General features: G+C 48.2%; 1 long non-coding RNA gene across 3 annotated transcripts in view; it reads left to right on the top strand.

Moving 5' to 3' along the window:
• LOC123947918 overlaps nt 1-12,153 on the top strand; it is a 32,459-nt gene that overhangs the window by 209 nt on the left and 20,097 nt on the right. For 2 of the 3 annotated variants that reach the window (XR_006819884.1, XR_006819885.1), the window contains exons 2-4: nt 4,091-4,151; nt 4,557-4,670; nt 5,574-5,661. This is a non-coding gene — a long non-coding RNA (uncharacterized LOC123947918). The remainder of the gene's footprint in view (nt 1-4,090; nt 4,152-4,556; nt 4,671-5,573; nt 5,662-12,153) is intronic. The other variant, XR_006819886.1, reaches the window with a different exon arrangement.

The raw sequence follows: 12,153 nt of genomic DNA, 5'->3' as shown, positions 1-12,153 counted from the left end.
GTCCAGGAGCAGCCAAGCCCCCGATTTGAAATTAACCCGCTCCCGGCGCGAGCCGATCCCGCGGGCTGGGAGGGCCGCTCCCCTCCCCCACGCCCGCTCTTCCCGGCCCCGGACCCCGCGCGCCAATCGGAGCCTCCAGACAGGAGGCGACGGCGAATCAGGGTGTAGGTACCGCCCTCTGGTCCCGCCTCCACGACAGAGTTGGGGGAAAAGTTCAGCAACTTTTTTTTTTTCCTTTTTTACCCGAACACCCCCCTCCCCTTGCTAAAGTTGGGGAATGAAGTTTGGCCCTCCCGGAGCATGGGGGCTGAGACGCGGGCGCTCTGCGATTCCCAGGCTGGCCGTCCCACTCCCTGCCCAGCTCTGGATCCGCTCACCTGCCCTCCGGACCCCAGCCGGGACCATTCCCCCTCGCATTTCTGGCATGCATCATTGTGCCGCCCACCACCTGCCCCGTGGCTTCTAGAAACTGGTGTGCAGAGGGAGAAGCTCGGCCAACTGGTGCCCAAACTCGACGGGCGTGAGGCCTTGGCCGAGACGTGAGAACTCAGGTGTGGGAGGAGGTGTAGGAAGGTTGAAAACCCGCCAAGCGTGTTCTGGGCGCCTGTCGTCTTCCCTCTCGTGATCTCCCACCCGCTCCTCCCTTTCCCCTCCCTTGTCGTGTTCCCTCGCTTTCCCCTCTTTTTCCGGTTTCCGAGCCTCGGACAGCTTCAGCATGGAATATTGTAGAGGTCTACATTAATAGCAGGATTGGGAGACGCTCTAGTCCAAAGCCCTCGTTTTGTAGACAGGGAAACCGAGGCCCGGGGCGGCAGAGCTGCCTTGCCTGTGCCTGGATTGTGTGCGCCGGTGTTGGCTTGCCCCGCGGTTCTCTGCCTTAAAGCGTTTCCCCTTTTCTGGGGACCTGCGCTGGAGTTGCGGTACAGCGTGTATTGCCCAACCGCGCCTAGATCAGGGCGCCCATCTCCCGACGGTTTGGTGTGAGTTCTTCCCCCTCTTTTGTATTCTCGCGTCTCTAAGTTCCGGCAAGGCCCTTGTCCACGATCTCCCGGGCTCACTCATGTGTCAGTGAATCACCAGAGCTGACTTGCAGCGCGGGACATTCCCATAGTCCCGAGAAAGTTCTTTAAAGGCGGGGATGTTCTGGTACAGAGGCTGGGGTCGCAGTGCTGCAGCGACAGACCGTAGGGCGGGGGCCCGCGTTGTGAACAGTGGATTGCGATCCTGGGGTGTACAGGGGCTGTGGTGCCCCTGTCCTCCCCTTGCCGCCAGCCGGGGGGACACGCGCCGCATCTACTTCAGGGCAGGTGTCGCTCAGGAGGGCACTTCTATCTGAAAGCCCGCCTTTTGGGGTTCTGTGCAGAAAGTCTCAGATTTAAACTAAAGCGAAGGTCATTGGGCAGAAGTCACCACCAACAGCACTAAGCAGCTGGTTCTTCTTGAGCCCGGGTACACCTTTTCTGGACAAAGGTGTGCTTACACATGCATCAGCAGAAGGGGGACGATGGTGTTTCTGCTTTTGCCACTGTTTCAGATTGTTGCCCCCCTCTCTCCACTCCCCATCCCCAGCGCTTATAGGAGTGCTCCCGCTCTCCTGTGTTCAGAGACGGTGACTCACGGGTTCACATCTCTATATGGCCACTGATGCCCCAGGTGTCTGAGTGTCAAGGACCTGTAAGGCAAACGGTGCAAGGAGCAGCCACCTCCGGTGACCCTGCACAGAGGGCATCTCATTTAATACTCAGCAAAGGTGTTCACCAGGATTCAGGAAAGTGAAGAAGAGCATTTTAACAGAACTGTCCCTAAGTGGCAGGGCTCAGATTGGAAGCCAATCTGTTTACTTTTACTATAAGAGTATAAGAGTATTTACTATCTTACTCTTACTATTACTAAGCAAATAGTAGGAAAAGTGGGATATAGTAATTCTTGTTTGAATGACAATTGTCATATCTTATTGAAGCATGTAAAATTAAAATCCAAGTCACTGACTGATGAAAAGTAGCTCTACTACGAGTGAAATGAACTAGTTTTAAAGTTGTAACAGATCGTTTATGTAAACGTAATGAAAAAGCAAGCTAAGGCATTTCCACTCGGCACTGTCATGTTGATGTGAAATTCGACAGAAATATAAAGGGAAGTTATAAGACCACTGAAAACTTTAATGTTTACTGCATAGCTCAGAAGGAAGGAGGAGGGGACAGGTTTGAAATCTTTTTTCTTACTTTCCCATCCAACATGTTTTCCATTTACTAGTTATAAAATCCAAGGGAATATTCATTCATTCATTTTTTTCAGGTTCACCATGTTGTGTAATCTGTGTCTCACTGAAGTTAGACCAGTTTTTCAACTCTACGCGTATGGTTTTCACAACTTGGAGGGTGCAGTGTTGTGTAATATGTCAAGCACTAAAAAAGGAGAAAAGAAGTAAGGGGGAGAGATGAGTGTCATCTAAGGTGTCTAGATTCAAAGGACACATTCAGGATTTGGGAATCCTGTTTTTTCATCATCACCAGAGCCTCACAGGGGGTGGTGGGGGGAGGGGTGTGAAAAGAGCAGCTCCCTGCCCCCAACCAGGCGGGCCCAGGGCTAGAAAGGGAGGTGCTCTATTTCTTGGTTCTTAGACCTCTTTTTTGTCTTGCTGCCCCACCTCCCAGTTCAACCAGGTGGGGCAATGCAGCGTTGGGCTTTTTCGGCAACATGAGTTGGCATAGACACCGCAAAACAGCTGTCTAGAGCTTAAATCGGCACACATCCCCATGTGCTGGCTTAGGTCACAGCTGCTCACTACCAGATCTCAGTCCTCCCAGGTTCTTTTAACTAGCTCTTTACTCTGCCCCCAAATGAATTGCGCTGGGTCCAATCTGGGCAGGGTTTAAGGCGGGTGGGTGGAAGGGATGCAGGAGGTGGGACAGCCTGGAGCTGGCTTGTGCCCACTGTGGAGCTAGATTTGGTCGGAGCCTGCTGGCAGTGGTAGGCGGCTGGGTAAGAAGTCCCCTTCAGCTCTCCGTGACTTCCTTTGGGAAATCTCACTCAATGAGCCCCCTCGGATGGATATTTGCAGCCCTGGACTCAGCTGCAGCAGCAACAGTTGCTGCCATGTATCCAGCAGTTACGGCATCTAAATTTTTAAAATGCTTTGGGGATAACTGAACACCAAATACCCTTTTATCGAATTCGAGTCTGAGTTCTGTCCTCATTGTATTAATTTTAAGATCAGATGATCTTAAAATTGACATAGAGCTAAAGATCATGTAGTCTCAGTGCTTATTTGTAGATTGGAAGAACCCCCTTTCCTCCAGGTTCTAGAACATTAAAAAAAAAAAATATATATATATATATATATGTATATATACATATACACACACACACCAAAAATCAAAGTATATATACAGATTCCTGGGAGGTGGGGGCAGGAATTTATTACATGAAAAAGTCCCAATCAGTGGAGGAATCCCATAACCTCCCTCCCTGATCAGCAATTATTACCCTTTGTTTGAAGTCTGGTAATCAAGGGTAACTGTTCTGATCCCCTTCAGAGGGCAGATTTCTCAAGTCTTGTCTTGATCGCAGCCCTGTACATCTATCCCTGTTACAGACACTCCTCCTCTACCTCTGTGAGTTCCTGGAGGGCAGGGAAGGGGACTTCCTTATCTCTCTCTCCCCCAGGTGCCCAGCTGGGTGCCTGGCACAGAGCAGGGACTTGATAAATGCTGGTTCATTGAATAAGGCCCTAGTTTTGAGTGCCATCTCACCAAGCCCAGCAAATACCTGCCGTTAACCTCTTTATCACTAGGACCAAGTTCAATGCCTGACACCTACTCTAGGGGCGCCTGGGTGGCTCAGTGGGTTAAAGCCTCTGCCTTCTGCTCAGGTCATGATCTCAGGGCACTGGGATTGAGCCCTGCATCCGTCTCTCTGCTCAGCGGAGAGTCTGCTCCCCCCCTCCCCCACTGCCTGCCTCTCTGCTTACTTGTGATCTCTGTCAAATAAATAAATAAAATTAAAAAAATTTTTTTTTTACTTTAGCTAAATAGTATTTCCACCTCCCTCCCATACTCATGACTCTGTTTTCTCTATTCATTTACTAAAGCACAGTATCCTGAATGCCTACTATACTCCCAAGCCCTGAATGAGGTGCTTTGTATGTACAGGTGAGTGAAAGAGGCAAGGTCCTTGCCCTTTTGGAATTGACAGTCAAGCAGTAGGACGTTGTCTGGCATGAAGTGTTAGCTACTACTACTACTACATTGTTGTTGTTGTTGTTGTTATTTTATTTGTCTCCTGTGTATGAGACCTCTCTGCTACTCCTCTATTTAGCAAACATGACTTTTTTCTATGTTCTTCTTCTTTTTTACTTTAGTTAGTTTTCTGTAGGTATCTTTCTTCCCTAAGAACGCACATTCTGTTCTTTCCTCCTTTCAGCCACATGTATGGGTCACTTACTCCGCGCCCAGGGAGTGCTGGGCACCAGGCACAGGGCACAGCAGCTGCCCTCAGATCACAGCAGCAAGGCCCGCTGTTCACTTACCACTCTTCTTTCTCTTTCTCTTTTCCAGGGACATGGCCTTCATTTGGAGAAATTGCTTGCTTTTCTGATCCTGTCTAACTGCTGCTGCAGAATCCCAGGGGGAGGCCGCTTTCTCCTGGAATGATCACTGAGGTCCACTTAAGTAAGTCAGTTAAACCTTGGCTGGCTCACTGTTGTGTCCGGGAGCAGGGAGCCTGGAAGACAGAAGGTTCCTGATCAGCCAAGGCAGGCCGGGGTGGGGGGTACCCCCAACAGGGTTACAAGCAGTCACCGAGCCCTCCAGCATCCCACTTCTTCCCCTAGCAGGTGTCTACTGCCTCCTTGGCACTTGGTGAGTTCCCCGTAAGCTCCTGGTTTCCAGGGTCTGGTCTGACCTAATGTAGCCCACGATACTGTGGTAGAATTCAGCTACCCACTGTGCAGCTTTATCACACACTACAGAGATTGTGTAAGACATACGTAATTCATTTTGCTGGCAAAATACTTAGGATCTTCTGAAAAGAAAGAGATAGCTCCCCTCTCAGCTTTACCTGCAAATGCTCAGTAAAAACTCACAGTGTTTTTCAGTGTGGAAATCGGTGCAGCAATTGCATTAGAAGCTGCCCACAAAACGGATAGGTTTACATGTGCTTTTTAAACAGTGCTAAACTTCCTTCCTAACTCAATCTCTGAAATGAGAATCTGAAATTGTTTTTAAATTCGTTTGAATATGCAAAATGATCCTTTTTTTTAATTAAAGAAGGGAAAGATACTGGTTAACCAAAATTTTTAGGTATTCGTTATCTTGATGTCATTGTGAAAATGTCCTATCTGTGTCATATCCTAGCTGGTCGCCTCTGAGGGAAACTCAGGGTTTGGAGAAGGGAGAAGGAGAGTCATCTTCTAGTCCATTATCTTCTTGGAACAAGGATAGGATGTGGATACAAGTCAGGCCTTTGGAGGGAAATAGGCCTTGGTTCAAAGTCACCTCATCATGGTATCTGTGTGACCTTAGGTAAATTACTGAACCTCTCTGAGCCCTACATTCTCCTCCTCACTGAAATAGGGATCAAAATACCCAGCTTGAAGGGTTGCCGTGGGGACGAGATGGGATAATGGACATAAAGGACCGAGCACGACATTCGCACATTAGGGTAAGTACTATTTACTCTACGTTGTTATAACCTAGACAAATCAATATTCATTTTTGTTTTTATTTTTTCTGGTTGTAAGCACTCTGGGCAAAGAGATTCCCGGGAGGCAGACCGTTGGGGCCCGAAATCATACCTCCTAACTGCCTGGGTCTGTATCCTCTGCCCCTTCTGCTGCCCCCTCCACCCCCTGCTACAGGGCAGCTGTGCTCTGTGCTTAGCTGCGGGGGCACGTCTTTGGAAACCTGCAACCTGCGGTCTGCCTTAGCTCTTTTTTGGACTTAATTCATAGAATGCTCGAGAAAAATACATTGAACGAGAAAAAATCCTCTAAGATAACATACTCTTATCTCTTAGTAGAATTAGTAAGTGCATCATAATTTAAGGTTTCTTGTCTAGTTTTTTGGCTCTATTAGTATATATGTCCTCTCCTGTTCTCTGCTGTCTGTATCTCTTCTCCCAGCACATATACATCCTAGTTTCTCTAAGCATGGCCTGGGGCATAGAACTGGATTTGGTTGATACTGGCCGACTGGCTTAGAACCTGGGGACTCTGGTTCTAGCCCTGAGTGTGGTACCTGCCAGCTCTGTGACCTAGGGTAAGCCATGTACCTCTCTGAACCTCAGATTCCTTTTCTGTGAAAGGGGCTGGAAATGCCAGTGACATAAAGACTTCATTGATGGTGTGAGACCAACTGAGACAACAAATGTAAAACAAAAAAAATGTTTGAAAACATTGTTATTTGATTATTAGGAAATCATCTTTTTAATAGGATCCAATATCTGGCTAGCTTATGGATTTCCACCATAGGAACTGCCACGTGCTGTGTGATCATAGACATGCCACACAGTTCCTGGGCTGCAGCCATCTCCCCTGTGATTTGGGGGCATGATGGGGGCGGTGGCAGACTTGCTTCCTTGAATCTTCCAACATGGTATGATTCAATGCTGACACTGAGTCCTCCTTGGAAACTGGAAGAGGCACAGGCTTTGAATCTGACAGACAGACCAACAGACTGCTTCACGGCTTGCTCTCTTTTTGTTGTTCGTTTTTTTTTTTTTTAAACAGAGGGTCCCGGGTACTTTTGAAAACTTCACAGCAGTTTGGCTGAAGGGCAGTTTTGCTTGGAATAAGACATTAGCTGTGAGCAGAGCTCTGCAGTGAGAGAAAATGGATTAGACCTAGATTTAGGCCTGTAATTTCCAAACCCCAGGTTTGGAACCAGGAACTCCTGATTCCAAAGAACCAGGTTGCTTTGGCACGGTGACTTTTTGTTGCCTAAATCACAGTGCTCCCTCTGAGAACTGGGGATGGTTTATGGGTCCCTTTGCCGTTTTGCTGCTCTTGAGGTATGGCTGAAGCATTTCAGACAGGCCTGCCCCCGCCCCCGCCGGCCCCTGGCCCAGGGGCCTGCAGCTGTGTCAATAGGGCCTTTGAAGTTCACACACCGCAGCTGACTGGTCAGCAGCCCCTGGGATCTTCACCACCACGTCTGTCACAGGAAGTCAGGAAAGGTTTGTAGAAGCTGGTGTTGCCCAAGAGGCGTGAGAAGGAAAACGATGGGGTCCTTGACGAGAATATGGGAGGAATTTACCCAAATTCATGGTCCTATTCCATTAGCAGGGATTCTTCCTCTCTGCTCCTTCCTCTTCCTGCCTGTGGCTCCAAAGCCGTACACTGAGCTGGTTTGTTTTTAACCCGACCCAAGCATGTGCCAACTGGTGCTTTTGGGGCTTTAACCCAGCAACAGTACATTGTGATGTTGGTGGTTCTGCCAGATCTGGAAAGAGCTTCCAAATCATCAAAATGTGAATATTTGTTCAGGAGAATTCGAGTGCAGAGTATTATTAAATACTTTTGTATCCTCTGGGGGCCCTGGCATTCTTTCGCTTGGCATTGACTTTGTGCTCTCTTTGGGCGGGTTCTTTGCAAGTGCTTGACATTTTCATCACATTATTCTCTTTCTGAATCTTCACATCCATGAGAAGTATGTTGTTTTTATCCCTATTTTGCAAATGAGAAAAGCTCTGGGAGGTTAAAACTGGCTGAGAATAACGCAGCTAGCAAATAGCATAGCAGGTATCCTTAACTGTTCCGCTCTTAAGCCCACGTTCTGAACTTCTCCTCAGTGCAACTGGGAATCAGAATCTTTTGCTGACCAGCAAGCCTCCTATTCTGTCCATGCTACTCACATTCAAAACCGTAACGTCTCCTCCTCTTTATCCTTGCTCTGTACATCCTCACTGAGTGAGCTCATAGGTCACTGAGTCCTGTCATTTGTCTTTCCCAATGTCCCTTGCCTTTTTTTTTTCAGTCTCATCCCTGTTACTGCATGCTTGGACTGTTGCAGTAGCATCCTAGCTCACACGGTTACTAGTCTTTTGCTTTTCCATCCTTTCTGTTCACCCTGCCAGAGTCATCTTCCTTTAACACTGCTTTGTCCTAAAATGTGTCATTTGAAATGTTCCAGTGATTTCTGTGGCTTACAGGATAAAATGAATACTCAGGGCTTGAAATTGAGACCCACCCCTCTACTTCTCACTCCCAGCCACAAATGACTGCAAAGCTGATTTCCAGCTTCACCTATCACTTCTGGCAATAACTTGATGTTGCCTTGGATCTTTTTTTTTTCGTGTTATCCTTTTTTTAAGATTTACTTATGTATTTTATACAAAAACACAAATATAGATATATTGATACAGATATAAAATATCACCTATGAATGTCATGACATGTTTCCTTCCAATGTTTTTTCTATTCATATTCACAGTTTTTAAAAAAATTTTGGTTTTTATAATATAATACCTACTTTTCATTTCTCCTCTCCATAAACATGCTTTCCTTTTTTTTTAAATTAACATATCATGTATTATTTGTTTCAGGGATAGAGGTCTGTGAGTCATCAGTCTTACACAATATACAGCGTTCACCACAACACACATCCTCCCCAATGTCTATCACTCAGCCACCCCATCCCTCCCACCCAGAGAGCAAGAGCAGGAGGGGTAGAGGCAGAGGGAAATCCCAAGCAGACTCCACGCTGTGTGGAGTGTGGAGCTGAGGCAAGGCTCCATCCCACCACCCTGAGATCATGACCTGAGCTGAAACCGAGAGTCGGAGGCCCTATTGACTGTGCCACCCAGGTGCCCCTGCCTTGGATCTTCTGACTAAGCATCTTTGCAGCTTCTGCCTAGAATGTTACACATCTTTCTTTTTTTTTAAGATCTTATTTGTTTGTCAGAGGGAGAGCAGAAGCATGGAGAACTGCAGGCAGAACAGGCAGAGCAGGCAGAGGGAAAAGCAGGTTCCCTGCTGAGCAAGGAGCCCGAAGCAGGGCTCGATCCGAGGACGCTGGGATCATGATCTGAGCCAAAGGCAGATGTTTAACCCAATGAGCCACCCAGGTGCCCCTGTTACACATCTTTCTACTCCGTTTCCCCTCTGTTAAAATCTCATCCTGGCCTGTCTTCAATGAAGACTTCTCCAGTTGCCTTGAAGGAGTAACGCCCCCTGGAGCATTTTGTCAACCCATAAGTAGAACATGTCACACATAACACTTCCTCTCTAATCCCAGTGTGATGGTGGGACGCGTGCGTGTGTGCGTGCGTGTGTTCCCCACTATGGGCATTGTCATTAGCATAGTGCCTTGTACTTAGTGGGCCCTTACTTGGCTGAATAAATGAATTAACGAAGAGGCAAAACTAAGTGTGAAGAAATAAGCCACTTTTTGGGTGTGTGCTATGTACCAGACAGTGTTCTTAGTACTTTTACAGATAGTAATTCCTTTATTCCTTGCATGTATCCCAAAAGATAGGTGATACTATTGTCCCCATGACAGAGATGAGGAAACCAGGGCCCAATGAGCTCAACTGATTTGTCAAAGAATTAATGATAGAACAGGATTCAAATTCACAGAGTTTGTCTCCAGAACCTAGGTTCTCACCATGTCACTCTCCATGGATGTTCCTGACCCTGATAGGTTCATTCATGCGGGAGCTACCTCACGGACTTAAAGATTTATCATGGGTGACGGGTTCAGGAGAGTCTGAGAATGGTAGGACCCAGGGTTCTCTTTCTAGGTCAGTACGTGAAGCCTTGCCCACTTCAGCAACGTGCCATCGGACCCAGGTGACGAGCCAATATCACCAGTCCCTGGTGCTGGAGTTCCTCAGGTGACAGGTGCGATGTAAAAATGAAGGACGTGTTTTGTGTTTTGGGAAACATGGTAACTTCATTACACGGTCGTCAACTATGGGGCCCGGGGCTCCTAAAACACGCCACCTTAGGCGTGAGATGATTACTTGGCTAATAATCCTGATCGGCCTCGTGCACATCCCGTGTTTATCACTCCAGTCTCATAATCAACTTCTATACTTTGCTCAACTTTACCATTCAGTCTGTGTACGAGAGTGACTGGAAGCCCACATTTAGCTAATTTAACGAAGCTTCGCAGGTGCTGCACTTAGACTCACGTGTGTGATCCAAATCCTTTGCTAATTGCATAATTCCTTTTGCATTTAATCGGGGGATGGCATCCTTTTTGCATACGTATGTGTGTGTCTCCGCGGTTTGCTGCTGGTGGGGAGCTGCATGTGAACTCACCGGCTGAGGCACCTGTCATGACAGCATCAAGACCTTCGAGAGCTGGGAGGGACCACCTTCCTGGCTTACCGTTAGGAAATAAGGCCCGAGAAAGTGAAGGGACTCCTGTCCAGCTAGCTCAGTCCTAGGAAGGCTTGCAGGCAGGGAAGGAGGAATGCGTCTGCAAAGGAGAGCCCCCCAAACCATTCCAGCAGAGAAATTCCATGAATAATTTGAGCCTGTCTTGACACTTAGCATGCAGCATGAGTCTGGTCAAGATGAGGCCAAGCCTAAAAGAAATCAATTTTCTGGCAAGGAAGACTCTGGGGATATTCTGAGGTTATAGCCTTTCGCGATTGTTTTTCACCCCTGGGCTGCTTATTGCCAGCACGTGCTTCGTTGTAAGGAAGGCTGGCTAACCTCCTTTCCCTTCCTTCTGCCTCTTTTTGTAAGACTTTTTTATTCCTCTATAAAGCTAGGCAAGAAGAGAGTGGAAGATCCATCCAGGAATTAGGGATTAGCATAGAAAGAATCAGAATACTCGAGATGAATGGGGACCCAAAGGTCTGGTCTACGAAGCTGGCTCTATGGGCTGTACCTAAAGTCACAGCATTGATTGGTGGCAGGTGTGGGACGCAAGTCTGTGTCGCTTTACTCAGAGTTCAGGTTTTTCTCATCACAGCACTCTGCTAAGGAAGGGACTAAGAGGATAAGGTGTGCAGTGACACCTCACACCGCCCTCCCTTGGCGCCCTCCCTTGGCACCTTTACACGCTGCCTGGGAGCGCTAAGCCGGGGGGTAGGGATGCAGAGGCTCAGATCTTCATCTTGGCTAGGATGAAAGGGCTAGGGAAAAGTCTCTGCCTGTGGAGAAGGGTCACCCTGCTCCCCATCGTGGAGATTCTGAACTCAGAGAGGATTTAGGAGAACGCCATGGAACTCAACACGGTTCTGGTCCAAAGTGGGCAATCTGCCAGTATTTGCAGAATGAGCGTGTGCACTGGCCAGGGGATGGGGTGGGGAGGTTAGAAAGCTAAGAGGAGGCCAGCTATTGCTACCTGCAGTTTCTTTGCTGGGAAGGTAGAGGAAATCATGAGGGACTCATCACAGTGGACTGCCTGTCCTCACCTGCCCAGGAAGAAAGATCTGGTCATTCCTTTGGGAGCACCAAGAATTATCAGGGCTGGAAAGCAGAGTCCAAGGGTGTGCTCAGAAGAGGAGGGGGTGCCTGGGTGGCTCCATCAGCTGGGTGTCTGTCTTGGGCTCAAGTCGTGATCCCAGGGTACTGGGATCGAGTCTTACATTGGGCTCCTTGCTCGGTGGGGAGTCTGCTTCTCCCTCTCCGTCTATTTCTCCCCCTCTGCTCATGCTCTCTCTCAAATAAATAAGTAAAATCTTAAAAAAAAAAAGAAAAGAAAAGAAAGGAGAATGGCCACTGACCACTGCCACATCTCCTGAACGGGGAAACCTTCCCACTGCTACTGGAAACACTGGGAATGCCCCACTCTCTGCGCCCCCAGCGGCCACAGCACTGCGATCCTTACCCTGGTGCCTGCCACCCTCTGTCAGATAGACCCCTCGTGCCTCCCAGCTCCTGCCACAGTGTCTAGGCAGTAGTGGGTGCTCAGTGAATGTATACTGAATGAACGAATGCCCGGATTGTACACTGTTGAAATGTGCGGCTGTCATCAAGTTGGCAGGGAGAGAGAACGTATGGAATTGCCAAAGTACTATGAAAAACCTTTTAACAGCCTGTATAGATGGGCCAGAGCAGCAAGATCAAGGTTACCCAGTACAAATGGAGCACAAAGTCTCCATTTAGTTTCAAAAGGACGGTTGCCCAAACGAAGGGTGGTCTATGGGGCGCAGCCCAGATTTTAAGAAGCCAGCAGGCCTTGGTGGGCCAGAAGCTCC

This window comes from Meles meles, chromosome 8 (genome assembly GCF_922984935.1).
Source record: "Meles meles chromosome 8, mMelMel3.1 paternal haplotype, whole genome shotgun sequence".
NCBI classification, from domain to species: domain Eukaryota; kingdom Metazoa; phylum Chordata; class Mammalia; order Carnivora; family Mustelidae; genus Meles; species Meles meles.
This window is presented reverse-complemented; position numbering and strand designations above follow the sequence as displayed.